We start from the raw sequence: 7,033 nt of genomic DNA, 5'->3' as shown, positions 1-7,033 counted from the left end.
TTGTTGTACTTTTAGGGTCTCGAGTCCCTTCAAGCTCTTCCAGTTCTTTCTCTGATTCCTTCAATAGGGGACCTATTCTCAGTTCAGTGGTTTGCTGCTGGCATTCGCCTCTATATTTGCTGTATTCTGGCTGTGTCTCTCAGGAGCGATCTACATCCGGCTCCTGTCGGTCTGCACTTCTTTGCTTCATCCATCTTGTCTAATTGGGTGGCTGTATATGTATGGGCCACATGTGGGGCAGGCTCTGAATGGGTGTTCGTTCAGTCTCTGTTTTAATCTTTGCCTCTCCCTTCCCTGCCAAGGGTATTCTTTTTCCTCATTTAAAGAAGGAGTGAAGCATTCACATTTTGATCATCCGTCTTGAGTTTCGTTTGTTCTAGGGATCTAGGGTAATTCAAGCATTTGGGCTAATAGCCACTTATCAATGAGTGCATACCATGTATGTCTTTCTGTGATTGGGTTAGCTCACTCAGGATGATATTTTCCAGTTCCAACCATTTGCCTACGAATTTCATAAACTCGTTGTTTTTGATAGCTGAGTAATATTCCATTGTGTAGATGTACCACATTTTCTGTATCCATTCCTCTGTTGAAGGGCATCTGGGTTCTTTCCATTTTCTGGCTATTATAAATAAGGCTGCGATGAACATAGTGGGGCACGTGTCTCTTTTAAATGTTGAGGCATCTTTTGGGTATATGCCCAAGAGACGTATAGCTGGATCCTCAGGCAGTTCAATGTCCAATTTTCTGAGGAACCTCCAGACTGATTTCCAGAATGGTTTTACCAGTCTGCAATCCCACCAACAATGGAGGAGTGTTCCTCTTTCTCCACATCCTCGCCAGCATCTGCTGTCACCTGAGTTTTTGATCTTAGCCAATCGCACTGGTGTGAGGTGAAATCTCAGGGTTGTTTTGATTTGCATTTCCCTTATGACTAAAGATGTTGAACATTTCTTTAGGTGTTTCTCAGCCATTCGGCATTCCTCAGCTGTGAATTCTTTGTTTAGCTCTGAACCCCATTTTTTAATAGGGTTATTTGTTTCCCTGCGGTCTAACTTCTTGAGTTCTTTGTATATTTTGGATATAAGGCCTCTATCTGTTGTAGGATTGGTAAAGATCTTTTCCCAATCTGTTGGTTGCCGTTTTGTCCTAACCACAGTGTCCTTTGCCTTACAGAAGCTTTGCAGTTTTATGAGATCCCATTTGTCGATTCTTGATCTTAGAGCATAAGCCATTGGTGTTTTGTTCAGGAAATTTTTTCCAGTGCCCATGTGTTCCAGATGCTTCCCTAGTTTTTCTTCTATTAGTTTGAGTGTGTCTGGTTTGATGTGGAGGTCCTTGATCCACTTGGACTTAAGCTTTGTACAGGGTGATAAGCATGGATCGATCTGCATTCTTCTACATGTTGCCCTCCAGTTGAACCAGCACCATTTGCTGAAAATGCTATCTTTTTTCCATTGGATGGTTTTGGCTCCTTTGTCAAAAATCAAGTGACCATAGGTGTGTGGGTTCATTTCTGGGTCTTCAATTCTATTCCATTGGTCTATCTGTCTGTCTCTGTACCAATACCATGCAGTTTTTATCACTATTGCTCTGTAATACTGCTTGAGTTCAGGGATAGTGATTCCCCCTGAAGTCCTTTTATTGTTGAGGATAGCTTTAGCTATCCTGGGTTTTTTGTTATTCCAGATGAATTTGCAAATTGTTCTGTCTAACTCTTTGAAGAATTGGATTGGTATTTTGATGGGGATTGCATTGAATCTGTAGATTGCTTTTGGTAAAATGGCCATTTTTACTATATTAATCCTGCCAATCCATGAGCATGGGAGATCTTTCCATCTTCTGAGGTCTTCTTCAATTTCTTTGCTCAGTGTCTTGAAGTTCTTATTGTACAGATCTTTTACTTGCTTGGTTAAAGTCACACCGAGGTACTTTATATTATTTGGGTCTATTATGAAGGGTGTCGTTTCCCTAATTTCTTTCTCGGCTTGTTTCTCTTTTGTATAGAGGAAGGCAACTGATTTATTTGAGTTAATTTTATACCCAGCCACTTTGCTGAAGTTGTTTATCAGCTTTAGTAGTTCTCTGGTGGAACTTTTGGGATCACTTAAATATACTATCATGTCATCTGCAAATAGTGATATTTTGACCTCTTCTTTTCCGATCTGTATCCATTTGATCTCCTTTTGTTGTCTGATTGCTCTGGCTAGAACTTCAAGAACTATATTGAATAAGTAGGGAGAGAGTGGGCAGCCTTGTCTAGTCCCTGATTTTAGTGGGATTGCTTCAAGTTTCTCTCCATTTAGTTTAATGTTAGCAACTGGTTTGCTGTATATGGCTTTTACTATGTTTAGGTATGGGCCTTGAATTCCTATTCTTTCTAGGACTTTTATCATGAAGGGGTGTTGAATTTTGTCAAATGCTTTCTCAGCATCTAATGAAATGATCATGTGGTTCTGTTCTTTCAGTTTGTTTATATAATGGATCACGTTGATGGTTTTCCGTATATTAAACCATCCCTGCATGCCTGGGATGAAGCCTACTTGATCATGATGGATGATTGTTTTGATGTGCTCTTGAATTCGGTTTGCCAGAATTTTATTGAGTATTTTTGCGTCAATATTCATAAGGGAAATTGGTCTGAAGTTCTCTTTCTTTGTTGTGTCTTTGTGTGGTTTAGGTATAAGAGTAATTGTGGCTTCGTAGAAGGAATTCGGTAGGGCTCCATCTGTTTCAATTTTGTGGAATAGTTTGGATAATATTGGTATGAGGTCTTCTATGAAGGTTTGATAGAATTCTGCACTAAACCCGTCTGGACCTGGGCTCTTTTTGGTTGGGAGACCTTTAATGACTGCTTTTATTTCCTTAGGAGTTATGGGGTTGTTTAACTGGTTTATCTGTTCCTGATTTAACTTCGATACCTGGTATCTGTCTAGGAAATTGTCCATTTCCTGAAGATTTTCAAATTTTGTTGAATATAGGTTTTTATAGTAAGATCTGATGATTTTTTGAATTTCCTCCGAATCTGTAGTTATGTCTCCCTTTTCATTTCTGATTTTGTTAATTTGGACACACTCTCTGTGTCCTCTCGTTAGTCTGGATAAGGGTTTATCTATCTTGTTGATTTTCTCAAAGAACCAACTTTTGGTTCTGTTGATTCTTTCTATGGTCCTTTTTGTTTCTACTTGGTTGATTTCAGCTCTGAGTTTGATTATTTCCTGCCTTCTACTCCTCCTGGGTGTATTTGCTTCTTTTTGTTCTAGAGCTTTTAGGTGTGCTGTCAAGCTGCTGACATTTGCTCTTTCCTGTTTCTTTCTGCAGGCACTCAGCGCTATGAGTTTTCCTCATAGCACAGCTTTCATTGTGTCCCATAAGTTTGAGTATGTTGTATCTTCATTTTCATTAAATTCTAAAAAGTTTTTAATTTCTTTCTTTATTTCTTCCTTGACCAGGTTATCATTGAGTAGAGCATTGTTCAATTTCCACGTATATGTGGGCATTCTTCCCTTATTATTATTGAAGACCAGTTTTAGGCCGTGGTGGTCCGATAGCACGCATGGGATTATTTCTATCTTTCTGTACCTGTTGAGGCCCGTTTTTTGACCAATTATATGGTCAATTTTGGAGAAAGTACCATGAGGAGCTGAGAAGAAGGTATATCCTTTTGCTTTAGGATAGAATGTTCTATAAATATCCGTTAAGTCCATTTGGCTCATGACTTCTCTTAGTCTGTCTACATCACTGTTTAATTTCTGTTTCCATGATCTGTCCATTGATGAGAGTGGGGTGTTGAAATCTCCCACTATTATTGTGTGAGGTGCAATGTGTGTTTTGAGCTTTAGTAAGGTTTCTTTTACGTATGTAGGTGCCCTTGAATTTGGGGCATAGATATTTAGGATTGAGAGTTCATCTTGGTTGATTTTTCCTTTGATGAATATGAAGTGTCCTTCCTTATCTTTTTTGATGACTTTTAGTTGGAAATTGATTTTATTTGATATTAGAATGGCTACTCCAGCTTGCTTCTTCTGACCATTTGCTTGGAAAGTTGTTTTCCAGCCTTTCACTCTGAGGTAGTGTCTGTCTTTGTCTCTGAGGTGTGTTTCCTGTAGGCAGCAGAATGCAGGGTCCTCGTTGCATATCCAGTTTGTTAATCTATGTCTTTTTATTGGGGAGTTGAGGCCATTGATATTGAGAGATATTAAGGAATAGTGATTATTGCTTCCCGTTATATTCATATTTGGATGTGAGGTTATGTTTGTGTGCTTTCATTCTCTTTGTTTTGTTGCCAAGACGATTAGTTTCTTGCTTCTTCTAGGGTATAGCTTGCCTCCTTATGTTGGGCTTTACCATTTATTATCCTTTGTAGTGCTGGATTTGTAGAAAGATATTGTGTAAATTTGGTTTTGTCATGGAATATCTTGGTTTCTCCATCTATGTTAATTGAGAGTTTTGCTGGATACAGTAACCTGGGCTGGCATTTGTGGTCTCTTAGTGTCTGTATGACATCAGTCCAGGATCTTCTGGCCTTCATAGTTTCTGGCGAGAAGTCTGGTGTGATTCTGATAGGTCTCCCTTTATATGTTACTTGACCTTTTTCCCTTACTGCTTTTAATATTCTTTCTTTATTTTGTGCGTTTGGTGTTTTGACAATTATGTGACAGGAGGTGTTTCTTTTCTGGTCCAATCTATTTGGAGTTCTGTAGGCTTCTTGTATGTCTATGGGTATCTCTTTTTTTAGGTTAGGGAAGTTTTCTTCTATGATTTTGTTGAAGATATTTACTGGTCCTTTGAGCTGGGAGTCTTCACTCTCTTCTATACCTATTATCCTTAGGTTTGATCTTCTCATTGAGTCCTGGATTTCCTGTATGTTTTGGACCAGTAGCTTTTTCTGCTTTACATTATCTTTGACAGTTGAGTCAATGATTTCTATGGAATCTTCTGCTCATGAGATTCTCTCTTCCATCTCTTGTATTCTGTTGGTGAAGCTTGTATCTACAGCTCCTTGTCTCTTCTTTTGGTTTTCTATATCCAGGGTTGTTTCCATGTGTTCTTTCTTGATTGCTTCTATTTCCATTTTTAATTCCTTCAACTGTTTGATTGTGTTTTCCTGGAATTCTTTCAGGGATTTTTGCGATTCCTCTCTGTAGGCTTTTACTTGTTTATTAATGTTTTCCTGTGCTTCCCTAAGTGTGTTCATGTCTTTCTTGAAGTCCTCCAGCATCATGATCAAATATGATTTTGAAACTAGATCTTGCTTTTCTGGTGTGTTTGGATATTCCATGTTTGTTTTGGTGGGAGAATTGGGCTCCGATGATGGCATGTAGTCTTGGTTTCTGTTGCTTGGGTTCCTGCGCTTGCCTCTCGCCATCAGATTATCTCTAGTGTTACTTTGTTCTGCTGTTTCTGACAGTGGCTAGACTGTCCTATAAGCCTGTGTGTCAGGAGTGCTGTAGACCTGTTTTCCTTTCTTTCAGTCAGTTATGGGGACAGAGTGTTCTGCTTTCGGGTGTGTAGTTTTTCCTCTCTACAGGTCTTCAGCTGTTCCTGTGGGCCTGTGTCTTGAGGTCACCAGGCAGCTTTCTTGCAGCAGAAAATTTGGTCTTACCTGTGGTCCCGAGGCTCAGGTTTGCTCGTGGGGTGCTGCCCAGGGGCTCTCTGCAGCGGCAGCAACCAGGAAGACCTGTGCCGCCCCTTCCGGGAGCTTCAGTGCACCAGGGTTCCAGATGGTCTTTGGCTTTTTCCTCTGGCGTCCGAGATGTGTGTGCAGGGAGCAGTCTCTTCTGGTTTCCCAGGCTTGTCCGCCTCTCTGAAGGTTTAGCTCTCCCTCCCACGGGATTTGGGTGCAGAGAACTGTTTATCCGGTCTGTTTCCTTCAGGGTCCGGCGGGGTCCTGCCGCTCCTGGGCCCTCCCCCACGGGAGCCCAGAGGCCTTATACAGTTTCCTCTTGGACCAGGGATGTGGGCAGGGGTGAGCAGTGTTGGTGGTCTCTTCCGCTCTGCAGCCTCAGGAGTGCCCACCTGACCAGGCGGTTGGGTTTCTCTCTCACCGGGTCTGGGAGCAGAGAGCTGCTGCGGGCCGGGATCCGCGGGTGGGGGACTTCCGGTAAACACAGAACGTGCTGGGTCCTAGAGAAATTCTGCTTCCATGTATCCCAAGCTCACCAGGCAGCTTTCTTGCAGCAGAAAATTTGGTCTTACCTGTAGTCCCGAGGCTCAGGTTTGCTCGTGGGGTGCTGCCCAGGGGCTCTCTGCAGCGGCAGCAACCAGGAAGACCTGTGCCGCCCCTTCCGGGAGCTTCAGTGCACCAGGGTTCCAGATGGTCTTTGGCTTTTTCCTCTGGCGTCCGAGATGTGTGTGCAGGGAGCAGTCTCTTCTGGTTTCCCAGGCTTGTCCACCTCTCTGAAGGTTTAGCTCTCCCTCCCACAGGATTTGGGTGCAGAGAACTGTTTATCCGGTCTGTTTCCTTCAGGGTCCGGCGGGGTCCTGCCGCTCCTGGGCCCTCCCCCACGGGAGCCCAGAGGCCTTATACAGTTTCCTCTTGGGCCAGGGATGTGGGCAGGGGTGAGCAGTGTTGGTGGTCTCTTCCGCTCTGCAGCCTCAGGAGTGCCCACCTGACCAGGCGGTTGGGTTTCTCTCTCACCGGGGGCGGTTTTTTTTTTTTTTTATTAACTTGAGTATTTCTTATTTACATTTTGAGTGTTATTCCCTTTCCCGGTTTTCGGGCCAACATCCCCCTAACCCCTTCCCCTCCCCTTCTTTATGGGTGTTCCCCTCCCCATCATCCCCCCATTGCCGCCCTCCCCCCAACAATCACGTTCACTGGGGGTTCAGTCTTGGCAGGACCCAGGGCTTCCCCTTCCACTGGTGCTCTTACTAGGATATTCATTGCTACCTATGAGGTCAGAGTCCAGGGTCAGTCCATGTATAGTCTTTAGGTAGTGGCTTAGTCCCTGGAAGCTCTGCTTGCTTGGCATTGTTGTTCATAAGGGGTCTCGAGCTCCTTCAAGCTCTTCCAGTTCTTTCTCTGATTCCT

The sequence above is a fragment of the Rattus norvegicus genome, chromosome 2 (assembly GCF_036323735.1).
Source record: "Rattus norvegicus strain BN/NHsdMcwi chromosome 2, GRCr8, whole genome shotgun sequence".
NCBI classification, from domain to species: Eukaryota; Metazoa; Chordata; class Mammalia; order Rodentia; family Muridae; genus Rattus; species Rattus norvegicus.
The sequence above is the reverse complement of the archived record's forward strand: the minus strand, read 5'-3'. Positions refer to the sequence as shown.